The 13,672-nt window shown below is 38.2% G+C and overlaps 1 protein-coding gene across 2 annotated transcripts in view; it reads right to left on the reverse strand.

The window, feature by feature from the left end:
* TBL1X (transducin beta like 1 X-linked) overlaps nucleotides 1-13,672 on the reverse strand; it is a 196,054-nt gene that overhangs the window by 152,528 nt on the left and 29,854 nt on the right. The window lies entirely within an intron of this gene.

Raw genomic sequence — 13,672 nt, forward strand, 5'->3', positions numbered from 1 at the left:
TGAATTGGCTGGACCTAAATACCTGATACTATTACTGAGCCAAATGGTGTGGAGTATTAAACTAGGCTAATGTCATTAAAAGCAAAAACTATCAGTGTGGAAGAAAAAACATTATTGTGATACAATTTTATATTATTCCTGCAGGACCTACTGATGAAGAAATTATTTTTTTAAAGGTAGTATCATACGAATTTTAATCTATTTGTATTTTATTTAAAGACTTCTATGGTGCATATCAGAATAAACTGCCTTGTCAAAGTCTCTGAAAATTGGTCTAGATACAAGAAGAGGAGTATTCTGCATAGTAAGACCTCTGAGAAAGGCTTTTAAAAGAAACACTTTGGAGAATTCTTATTTTCTCTGATAAGACACATGGGAGTGCTTTCATTGAAGTAATTCTTTATATAAAGGTAAAAAATACTTTAAAGCTGACAATTGTCAGACACCTTCACACTTCTAAGAGCCAATGATTCCACTCAAGGATTTCTTACTATATGCAGTGAACCACTGTTCACCTCAGCAATCTCCATGTCAGTAAAAATCCTTATCTGAGAGAATTTCTTGCGTGCTTTGCTGTTTGCAGGATTAGATTTTTGATTTGCAGCTACCTGACATATGAGTCAAATATCTCTTAAAAAAAAAAAAAGAAAAAAAAAGGCCAGAAAAGATCATGTTATCTACTTAGAGCAACAGGAAAATGATGCAAGATACTAATATTTACTTAAAGACCTCTACGCCCTCCTGATGATCAAGCATGCTAAATAAAGTTTACATCCCAATTATCCTAAATATCAATAAAACAATAAAACAACCCATGCTATCTGAAAGAACTATGACTCCATGCAATAACAGTAAAACATTTCTCACAGGTAATATGTTCACTGAAAATGTTGGTAAATAACTCAAGATACCCCCAGGAGCATTAAAAAGGAGAGCCTTCCAATTTCCCTGAAACATACCCTGTACCAGTGACCAGCAGCCAGACCCTGCTCTGAGTCAATTCCACCCAATCCAGTATTAAGGCAAGGTTAGTCCACTGCAGTACCAAAGGAGACTAAGAAAATTAGTCAATGTATTGTTTTGGGGTACACCCTGCTGAGATGGGGAAAGGCAAATAAGAGAGAGCAGAAAGACTCCACTCTGAATTACTGCAGGATACCCATGCATTTCAATGTACACAGAACACTGGAATTTTTCAAGGGAAAATTCCTTAAAAAATACTTACTGAAGTAAAAGCAATCACCAATGACATGATGGTTTTTCCATTTAAATTACTTATTTCAAAACTTTTTAATATTTTAGAGCACTATTTTTAATACCTTTTTTCTAGCTTTGGATATTCATCTTTTAAATTCCCTCCTCGAAAGACAAAGGAATAAAGGAAAGTGCTTAGAAAAAGGGTAAGACAGAAATTGAAATCAGGGGTCTAAGTAGTCTATCCTGTTAAGTTCAAGGAAATTAAGTATTTTTTCTATCTTCAGCCATTTTATTCTTTGCAGCAAGTCTTTTTGCATGTTATCAAAACAGCCCTTATCAAAATATTTGCAATTTAACAGTCACATTGACCCTATGCAGTTTGAAGGAAAGAAGAGGTGAGTTGACTTCTGTGCAACACGAAAGTCCAGACTCTAACTATGCCTGCAAAAGTCAAACGGAAGACAGAGAAGTATAACCAGTTTTGAAATAACAAGGTGATCTTCACCTTAAAGAAGGTGCTTGCATCATGGTTAAGATCTTACTGGGCAAAGAGAAATGGAGAATTTCCCATGATTTCTTATGCTATGCTTTCCACACATTTTTGCCAGTATTGCATAAAGTCTTTGTTAAATCCCTCTCCGGAGCTGCTGCATAACTCCAGTGACTTCAGGTCTCACTGTGGCCACCAGTTGAGATGAACTCTCTTGCAATGAGTCACAGTTTATCCTCTGACCTATTCTGACAGCAGGTGGCTGAGCCCTGCAAAACACTGAATGAATTGCCATTCATTTCCTAGCAGCTCTTCAGAACAGAAGCACAGCCCAGGAAAGTATCCGGAGAGAAAATGCAGATTCAGTCACAATGGTCATGAACTAAGAACCAAAATTTTTCTGAGAAAGGCAACCTCACAGAAAAAGAAGTGCTACTGTTAACATTATACATGAAATGAGCACTGCTTTACATACTTCAGTGACATTGTTGATCAAGACATGGTATGTGTTTATGCAGAACCAGTTTAATCCCAAATGGAAAGGGAAACGAGAGGTACTTGTAAACATCATTAACACTACAGGCTGTAGCATAATTATAGACTTCATAAAAGCCATAGTGATTCTGACCAAAAGAGCTTTTGTTTTCAGATCAGGCCAAGTTAAGAGGCCTGATATCTTTGTCTCACAACAACATAAATATTGCATGTGCATTCCTGTATTTAGCCATCTTATGCAACAGAGGTTAAAAGAAGCAGGTAAATATTGTCCGTAAATGAATGATTTTCTTGCCCTTGGCATAAAAATAAACCTAAAGAAGCCATAGTGCAGAAGAAGAGGAAATGAGTTTTCCTCTTTCCATCATTTAATCATTTCCTTTCTTTTCCTAGTACAAGCCTTGACAAAGCCAGTATAATACTACCCCATCACTCTGAGTGCAGGCTCTCAATTATTCTGGTAATGAAGTATATGCCAAGGGTTCAGGGAATCTTGGAAACTGAAACACACACATGAGGTTTATCAACCCATCTTCTCTAATTAGCAACTACCAATGGACCAACAGCACACTATTTGAGAACACTGAGAGCCTACAGAATATACTCACAATCCCCTGAAGTGAAGGAGAGATACTGAAATGGCCAGTCCTTCAGGGCTAAAATGAAATATGACCTCATAATGAGTTCAAATAACACATAATGGACAGATTTTTCAGGCAAATAGGAAGCTAGAAACTATTCTACCTGCAAGATGACCCTGGCTAAAGCCCAGGAACACTCACCTTTAACAAGCTGACAAGGCAGCCTTCTCCTACTCTGGCATTCTCCAGGAGCAGAGATGGAAGTTTGTGGAAACCAGAGCAGAGAGCCCCCATGGCACCAATCTTTCACTGTATGGCCCTGCCTAAGAAACACATCCTATGTCTATAAATTAAAGCAAACCTTAGGCCACCATGACTTACAACTACTACAGACACTGCACAGGAGGCATTTGCTGCCTGGAGTCCTGACTATCCACATGGTACATCTGCTGCTCCAGCCAGGTACACCTCAGTGGCAGGACAATGCCTTACATCAGTCACACTCATCTTAAAATACTTGAAAGAATAATGCTTATCATGAACTACAACTAATTTTAAAAATTTGAAAAATAATTCAAATTACTGAAGTTTACATTAGAAAATAAAGGTAATAAAAGCACATTTCTTTTCAGAAAGCCAACAAGTGAAGAAGTAGCATGTCTCCCAGTTTTAATTCTCAGTTTCATTACATGACACTGGCAAGTCCTGATTTAGTTATAAAAATGCTGCTGTCAGATCTGGGTTTGGTAACTGATGGAAGTTTGCTTCTGTACAGAGAGCAACCTATATTAGATCCCTCCGTGGACCAAAAACAATTCTTCCTTTACTTGTTTCTTTGTACTTCGCCAATTTTCCATTTGCTAGTCCTGGCCCAGCAGGGGAATGTTTTATCCTGGGGTGACATTCAGGTTCCAACCTCACAAGTAGCTCCCCTTTGGACCAGTAACCCAGAGGAGGGACTGCAGCAGCTCAGCAGCAAGTGCTGTGCCCGGGTGTGCCAGAAACCTGGACCTCCCTACAGCTCTGGGAGAGGTTACATTAAATATTCCCCCATTTCTGTAAGCAAGCAACAGAATGTGACTGTCCATATGTCTTAACACTGGGGGCCAACTGCTCTCACAAAAGCTCCAGCACTTTCACCAGGGTGTCCCCTCTGTGGAATTTAAGCTGAAAGAGCTGGTGCCTGTGATGTTCCCATCTAATACAGGTCAGGAGGTTTATGAACGCAGCTCCTACCTCACGGCTTGGAAGTACTCCTGGGCCCACTGCATCATTACAGCAACTTCCTTTATAGGAAATGCTTAAGTGCTCTATTTACTCATAGTTTCACTCCTGTTTACTCCCCAGATTCTTTTTTTTTGGTCTAGCTTCCTAATTGGACCCTTTAATCCATCGCTTCGGTTTCCTGTTCCTTGCCCACCGGTGCAATTATTCCTGATCACTGCTTTTAGTTTCCATCAAAAACACATATTTCAAGTAAGCATCACTGAAACTTTGATTTGCTGAAGAAACAGTCCTTTTCAGTCACTGAAAGTCCTGTCAGAGGCAATCACATAATATATTTACCTTCCAAAAGTGATCAGTTGCATCATTACCAATGATAAGAAGCCAAAATCTGCAATTGGGTGGGGAGGAGGGGGAATTTTTTTAGAAGAGAAAACTCAACACACTTGTTTTTAAGGTTTTCATCTAGAGATGACTGAAAATGTATTGTGCCCAAGGGCATCTGATACTAGGTCAATTAGCTCTCTGCACTGTCTCCATTTCAGTGTCTCATTGTCATCAGCAACAAGGTTTTCATCAGAGAAAAATACCAAAAAATGTCAAGAAACATCTCAGAGCAGACTGTCAAAGAATTCTTAATGAATGAAAGCTGCTCACATGAGTAAAGCTGTAAGGTATTCAGATGCCAGAAGAGGAGGAGAAAACACACACACAAACCCCCATACTGTGAACACTTCCAGTTAGAAACATCAATTAAAATCATTTCATAAATGCAAATGGATCTATACCATAAACTCTTAAAAGCAAATATGACTGGCAAGACTCTAATCCAATTATCAGGAGTAACAAAATATATGTATATGCTGCACATTTTCAATGCATCAGACACAAAACCAAATTTTATAGCCCATGAAATAACAAAAGCCAGGTATCAGCCATGTAGTTGAAAACTGAAGATAAACAGAGGCTTAACACACATGGATTTGAATTTGTCAAGAAAAGTACTTCCCTTTATCACAATGGTTTGAGAAGTGATAAATATTTAAATATTATTAGCAAAAAGTCATTATTTAACTGACAGTTATAAAATCATACTCTGAATGTAAAGTCTTTGAGACAAAGTAATTCTGTTCTAGCATGGCAAATGTTTAGTTACTACTGAACACACAGCAACAGCAGAACACTTCACACTTGGCAAAGTTTGAAATAATATTATTCTGCTTCAGTAAGAATCTATAAGTAAAAAATGAGATATTTAACCAGCTATGCAGGATTTATTACCTTTGAAATGTTACTCTAATTTGCAAGATATAATCAGGTTTCCAAGGAACAATGCTAAAACGTAATAAAGGATCCAGATCTCATTCCTTAGCAACTCCTTCCATTTAATAATAAAAACAAGATAAATCCAGTTTGCCAAAAATGAAAAGATGAACGAGGCAGATAGGAAACAAATCAGTTAAGTACAGGCATCAGAAACTACAGTATGAGATGGCATACAAATCCTGTGGTTGACAGAGATAAATCTGTCAGATAAATTCTGAAGAATTAGAACTGACACTAAACCTAAGGTTTGAGCAGAAGCTAGTAGCAGTGCACAACAGGAAGAACGAAGCAGAGATGTTTCAGACTTGTCCCTGCTTTGAAAATCCCCTAGCTTTACTGATTTTTGTCATCACTCGATCATTATTTTTACAATAACATATTTCAGAAAATATCATATTCCCATAAACTGGGATCTTGAGAACTGATAGTATTTGCATTGTCTGATGGTGCATTCTGGAAAGTAACACTATTGCAATGCTCCTGAGAAATATCACACATAGCAAGTTCAAAGGAGACCTTACATAACATGCAATAAGCAAATGTGTAACTTTCTCTGAACACAAACCTAATTTCTGGCAAGGGAAGATGATACAGTTTCCCTGCACCTCAAAATAAGGCACCCTGCCTTATCAAATAAGGGTAATATTTTATGTCTCAGAACTACTATGCAAATTAGAAGTAATACAGAAATTAGTTGCTAATGAAAGTATTTGTGAGCCTGCTGCACTTTTTTTTTTTTTTTTCCTTTTTGGAAGAGCAGCAAGGTCAGAGAATCTTGAACAGCTACTGCTGCTGGGGTTGCCAAAAAGATGTTTTTGCATTGTCTGAAGACCATGGCAACGAACATCCTCCAGGCACCCCTTTTCCCACTAAGCCTACACAGGCAGGAGCTCACCTCAGTTCTCACTGCCTCTCACACATGAAGTGTAAATAACTATTCCTCCATGACTCACAGAGCAAGAGTGCAAAAACTGAAAAACCAAGTTAGTTACCAACAAATTAAAAAAAAAATCAAGGAGGCTTTTCTTGCAATATGCTTAACCATCACAAGGAATAAACTGCAGTGGCCACCATATTTACTACCTCATTTTATCACCCTATAATGCCTAAGAGATTAAACACCTAAACCAGTTCCTGGCAATGCAGGCTGATCATCAAAGGAGATGAAAGGAATTTAAGAAAGTCTCATTAACAACTATTTGACAAAAGGGGAAAACCATCAAGGAATGCAAAAAAGAGTAAAAACCTGAATGTTTATATGCCTGGTATAATTACAAATGAAGACCATACATTCAGCATTTTCTACTCCTCCTAAACACCATGGTTTTGTTACCATGAGCAATGAGGTATTACAAGCTCAGCATTCCAGCACACCAGAGGGACTAATTAGGACAGCACGATGTGGTCCATGAGCTTCACCAGACCAAAACAAGCACCTCTGTATGGGACAGTTTCTTCAACGATTCTTCAAGTGGAAGACCCATTTATGACCTTCTTTGCACAAAACTTTTTTCAGTATGATCAGGTGATGTAAAGCAGCACTAAATGTATTATTTATCATATATTTAGAAGGCCAAAACATACAGCAGCATTATCAGATCTACCGAAATGTAAATGTGTCACATAAAGAGTTAACGCACTCCTATTCAACTACCTTAATTTATTATTTGAAGCAACAGCCTTCTGTTTATTGCAATATTTATTTCTGTCTCAGAAGAGAGAAAAAAACCATCGTGTGCCAAATTTTTTATGTGGCCAGATTCCTCCCTATACCAGAGATGATCTTTAATTCAGTTAGACATACTGCTTTCATTACAACAAGCTTACTTTTAGCATAATCATAACAGGTAAGGATTATGTTAAACCTTTTTCTCAGCTGAAGGCCTAGCTTTTCTTTAAGTGATGTCATGACCTTCTCCAAATAAATTAACCTGTCCAGTACAGATGTTGACATTTCATAACAAGAAAGAGAACCACACTGTAAATAAAGAGCTACAGAAATATGTGTCAGCAGTGACTTGGCAAAGGTTTAAGACTGATGCAAGTATTTCTGGTATGAAAAACAGAAGCAAGCTGCAGGTGTGAAGAAAGCTTCTGTGAAGAGGAAATAGGGCAAGCTGACACTTTAACACTTAGCCAAATAATGTACTTGATGAGAATGCAGAATATCAGTTAAAATCTTTGAAGCCCCTACATTTTAGAGAGCAAAGCAGGAAGAGAATACAGAAGAAAAAGAGTTTCTTAAAGAGTTTGGTCTTGTATGTTTATGTGTGTGCATGCATGTACATGTGTCTGCATGTACATGTGTACACATGTGTTTGTGTGTGTAGAAAACATCTCTGACCAATCACTTCAAACAGCTTGCAGCAAAAATAAAGTACATTGCATTCTCTCCAAAACATACTTCAAACAACAAGAAATAGAGACTCAAAAATATTATAGAAAAGTATGAGCTTTTGTCTTCCCACTCTCACTAACACACCAAAATGGCAGAAGAGAAAAACGAATTTTAAATATTCACAGAAAATTTGGCAAAAATACAGAACTTCCATATTCAACAAAATTCAGACTAACACAGTACAGCAAACATTCACATTAGGCTTTACTTGAAAGATCCTAGAAAAATAAATAATAGATCTGAAGCATTATTTAGTGAGAGGCATTAGACACACAGCCCAGCCTTTTGCCTTGGGATTTTGGGGAAAGGCTGTCTGGCCCTTTCCACCCTTTCCTCTCGTGGCTTTTTGCAGAGGAAAACCAATGCACCAAGGGAGTCCAGGAGCTGCTGGTGAGGTCACCCAGAGAGCTGTGGGCAGCACACCCACCACCTACAGCACCACTCTGCTGTTCCCAGGGGAAGCCCACAGTGTAGGATGGAGATGAAAGCTGAGGAGCAGCAGAGGAAGATTGTCCAACCTAAAATGACTCACCCAAGTTAAAACATGGGGAAATACACTGGGGAGTGTTTCCAGCTAGCAACCCAAACTGGTCAAGACAGGTATTGTTCCTAAATTCTTTTAAGATGGCGATTACTAGTGCCTTATTTGAGAAACCTTCTTTCATTCTCTTCAAACCAGAGAATTGCAACTGGACCTATTTCTGTTTTATCTTCTGGGGAGTTGACAGAGCATTTTTTTCTGGATAAAAAGTTTTTAACTATGGAAATGAGAGGCATTATGTTCTAGAGTAGCAAGGGAACAAAATTATACTGTCCATATATTCCACCTATCAACAGCACAAGAAAAAACTTTACAGAATGAGCAGAGCTCTGAAACAAACTGCATTACCAAAACTGCCTGACCTCATAAAGCCCTTCCTATTGAAGGGAAGTGTTAGAAAAACCAAACCCTTTGTGGTCTTAGCAATAATCAAGATCATTGTAACAACTGTGAAAAGTCTTCACTGATATTTTCAATGATATTTTTTTGTCCTATTTTCACTGGGATATCTTGTTGCTAAATTATCCACCCAAAAAAAGGGAAAATGGAGTTAAACAGCTGATATATCTGGCATATAGCTAGAGCTTAGCAACTGTAAATGGCCTCCAAAAGAGGAGGAAAATAGTTTCCATGAATCATCCTGCTATTTCTTTTATTAAGATGTGATTTGTATCTTTTCTAGGGATAGGAGGAAGGGCCTAGGAAGTTCCATACTGACTCCCTAGCAGAGCCCAGCCCCGCACACAGCACAGGGGCTGTAGGTCCCTGCAGCTCGTGTGCCCACGCACGCACGGCTACGGCAGCGCCGGCGCTCGGGCCACTGAGCACACCAGCCCTGCCCCTTCCACACGGGGGAAAACAACCGCGCTTTTATTCTTGGGGTTATTTTTCACACTGATATTTGCATAACTGTTGAGATTACAGAATAGCACTGGCAGTTGTAAAACATATTCTCATAGAAATATTTTTAAGTGGTTTGTGAACATTATCCATCTATTAGGATATTAGCAGTGCTGCACTTTTGCTGCTGCAAAAATTCTCTCCCTCACTATACAGGTTTTAATTGTTATCATTTAGGCCCTAAATATTTTGCATACATGGTCTCTCATGGAACTATATCTTTTGCAATGTAAAACTAACTGGGAGAAATGAGAAGAGCCCACAAAATTCTGTAAGATCAGGCTGGACTAGAGGCAAGATCTGTTTTATCAGACATTCTTATTTTTCATCAATGAAGGACTTCTATTAAACTGACACATTTTCTAAAGTTCAACAGCTTGTATGAATTTAAATGTATTTGGCCAAAATAGTCAACACCAATGCCAATGCCTAAAATACTCAGGTATTAGCAGTCTTATAGAATATTTATATTGGAAAATGTGCTAAAATTTCCAACAAATGTTCTGAATATCCTGCTGCTGATAGCTTTTCTTTAAAAAAAAAAAAAAAAAAAAAAAACAAAAACCAAAAAAACTTTTGAAGACCAAGACACAAACAGTATTAGCAATTTTTCTCCCAGGCTTTCCTAAATCATCACCTGCTTGTATCTTGGTTTGCCCAGAACTGAAAACCCCACTGTAACTGTGATGTGTTCCCATCTTAATCAAAAATACAACTGAGTAATCATGCCAAAGGTAGAAAGAGCAGATCACATCACCACAATGTCACCCAAGCAAACCTAGTATCTCTTCTACCTTAACCAAAGATAAACACAACTCTCATCAGCAATGAGCAAACCAAGAATAGGTAAAAAAATCATGTTTGCTAAAACACTGAGCCATTTACTTACCATTAAACATGTGCACAGTCTTTCCCTTGAAGTGCTAACTATTCAAAGACCAGAAATAACTGACTTAAAAATGAGCCTTTTTGTGTAGGAATGCACTCAGTTTTCTTCTTTGGCTTCTGAACTCTTCCTACGCATCTGAACCACATGCAGCAGCTGCAGGGCTGCCATTTACAGTGTGCAGTAACCTTGCTTCCTGCTGCAGCTCTACTCTGGCTACCCAGAAGTGCAGCAGAGCTCCCTGGAACTCTCCAAATTTCTCACTAGGTATCTGTTTTGCCAGCCTTACAGCTGGCAGTCTGGCCTGTAGCTCAGACTGCCAGCTAACTGCATCCACATGCACCTCCTGCCCCTCAGACCATTTCAGTTCCTAGTGCTATAGCAAAGTCTACCCAAGCCCTCTTTTTTCCAATCAAGGACAGACAAAGGTCAACTTCTCCTTTCTAGATGTGAAAGATGGAGGTGAGGCATAACACGGGTCCAAGGCTTTACTTACTATCCTACACCTGCAATCAGGCCTGAGGAAGCAAGGATCAGATGGGGAGAGGAGAACGGAGCAGAAATGAAGATACTTATTTTTTCTATGACAAGAAAGACTAAGAGCACCATTTTCTGAAGTAGTTTAGATCAGCTGTTCTCCTTTTAGTCAGTGAACAAACATGACATAATAACTAAATCAGAGAGGCACCTCCATTGCTCTTCCTCCATCACTAGGAATGGCAAAAATTAACAGGAAGCCTGAAGAATCTGGAATTACTGCAATACTGCCAGCTTCTGCAAAGAAGCAACACATGATAGTTCACCAAGAGGGTAATACTGATGTCCATGCATCTTTTAGTGAGTTAAACATTCTACTCAACTCATTTTTGTATTCCTGGATGGAAAACAACTTGATATAAGCATATCTGGGGTTTTTTTGTGTGGTAGTACAACTTCATTCAGAATTCCTTTTGTGAAAGCACTGCAAAAAAATGGCGAAAGGATGGATCTCCTACATATGTGCACATGACCACATACAGTAAGTAGTCTTTTTACAGGTAAATCCAAAGACTAGAAAGATCAAGTTCTTCATGAGCACTTAAACCTGTTCTGCCAGTGACAGTTTTCTTCAGCATTCAGAGGATGCCACTGTGCTGAAAGCACTTCAGTTCAGCCCTCATTATCATTGCTATGCAAGGATGAATGTAAGGCACGTTATTCCCCATTTCGTGATGAATGGATCTTGAGTATAGGAAGCTTTAGGTTTCTGTAACAGCCAGACTCTGGTGGCCTGTGTTATGCAGCACTTACTAATACCTCCAAATTCAGAAATGAGCTTTGCATGTCATAACTATGAAATTCTTACATATTGCTATGATCAAATAGATTACTATGCTATTAAGTCAAATGACTTTTTGAGGAATCAGCCAGTAAATTACAGAATATGACTTTATATTCAGTTGTAAAGCCCTGGTGTATTCTGGAGTAAGGGAGATGCTTTATTTTGGATTTCAGAGACACAAAATTTAGGAATCAGAAGCTTAAAATGCTTTACCATTGTCACACTACATTATTTTTTAGCAAGTTTTTTTTACATTAGCTCTCCATTCACAGGAGCGCCTGCCAGAAGGATCTGACAAATTTGTGACAAAGCAGGAATAATTTTCCAAGTGATTCCTGATAACTGAACAACACCTATAAAACCAGCAAGGATGAATGGACCAAAACCACTTCCAAAATTAATACGGTTCACTGTTCAATCCACTGGGCACAGAGAACAGAGTGCATAAGATGAGACAAATAAATCAGAAGTCACACTTTTTAGAGAGCTGCCCATAACAATAAGATACATAGCTCTGTCAAAGCCAACTATGTAACACAAAACTCTACTTTTCTCTGTAATGCACTTGAACATTTGGAACATGTGGAAATCGCAGGGCAGATTTATATTTTTTGGTATATTTTTATACCACTCATAAACACATCAAGAGGTTCCATGGCATCTTAGTCCACAATGGAAACAGACAGGTTTCAGGAAAAGGTATAAAGATGGATAGTGTGTGGTATCCTTTGCTGCCAGGAATATTTTTTTATTGTTATCATTCCTGGTATTAATGCAAAGTAGTTATTCAAATGTCCTAAAATGAAAAATCATTTTTCTTTTAAAAGAACTGTAAGTACATCTGGTAAGAAAATTTGATGGAAGAACGGTTTCCATAAATACATAGGGTAAACACATTTTGGAACATATCCTGCAGAAATGTGATGGAAGAAATACAGAAATAATTACAAAGATGTACAATGGAAATCAAGCTGAAATTCATGTTACAAAACACATTATATTTTTAATAATTTCCTTTAAATTCATACCATACATACTTAATATTGCAGAAACGGCCAAACAAAGTAATCAACATGACAACTGAGACTGCTAACTTGACTAAAAATGAAGCATTTTGGTTGCCTTCTTTTTAGTATTGAATTTTAAAAATCATCTTTACATTTCAATTCATATTAATAAAAGAACAGAAAAACAGCACAAAAGGTTAGCATTCCACATTGCAGGTGTCTGCTTGAAAAACTTGCATTTCAAAACATAGGCTGGGGACCGGGCATTACAATCCTTGGCCCCAGCTGGCTCACAGGACGGTTTGGGTTGGAAAGGGACCTTGAAATTCATTTTGTTCCAACCCCCTGCCACAGGCACAGACACATTCCAATAGACCAGGATGCTCAGAGCCCCATCCAGCCTGGCCTTGAACACGTCCAGGGATGGAAAATCCACCACAACTTTCCTGGGCCACTTGTTCATGTCTCATCATCCTCACAGCAAAGAATTTTTACTAAAATCTATACTCTTCCAATTTGAACCTGTTCCCACTTGTTCTGTGACTACATGCTCTTGTAAAAATAATTTAATTCAAGTACACTGAAATTTAGGATAGAGTCTTCAAGAAAACAGCATGGTTAAAATGGGATTAATTACACCTGTGAGGATAGCCAGATTACAGAGGCAGAATAAGACTAACACCTGAATTGTGACCCAGAAAACACCAAGAGGAAAAATGGAAGGGAAAGTATGCCAAGAGAAAGGACAACAATAGTTACATATGATGCAGTATCATTGGATCTTGGCATTTTCTTCACATACTGCTATAAATCACAGGAGAGTTGAGAATGTCACTCGCCCTTCACCCAGGCACACATTTCCCAGAAAGATGGAGACTAAAAGAGACAGGTTAGTGCTGAACTGAGATGGGAGAGAAACACAGCTGCCAACGTTAAAATATACCTGCATGTGAGAATTCTTTTTTCAAAATAAATACACCACCAAATGTATTATTTACACACAAAACTCTGCTGTGGTCTGAGAACACACACACACACACACACACACACACACAAAAAGATGGAGACAAAGCTGATTTCTTTCTGGATTTTTTTTCTTTCCCTCCCCTTTCCTTCAAATAATGATACAGACTCCAAGGAACCTTTCTGGTAATATTCAATTTAAAAATCTGCACGTTTTTTGCTTATATTGCTCAGATGTAAAAAAAATACTTCTGAGCAGAAAAAAAGAAGTCATATTAAGTCAGAAGTATTACATAACTGAATATGGCATTTTAGAACAGACTTGTACAACTACAGCTACAGA

Source organism: Agelaius tricolor, unplaced genomic scaffold (genome assembly GCF_023055355.1).
Source record: "Agelaius tricolor isolate 1412-34295 unplaced genomic scaffold, bAgeTri1.0.p SCAF_7, whole genome shotgun sequence".
Classification (NCBI taxonomy): Eukaryota; Metazoa; Chordata; class Aves; order Passeriformes; family Icteridae; genus Agelaius; species Agelaius tricolor.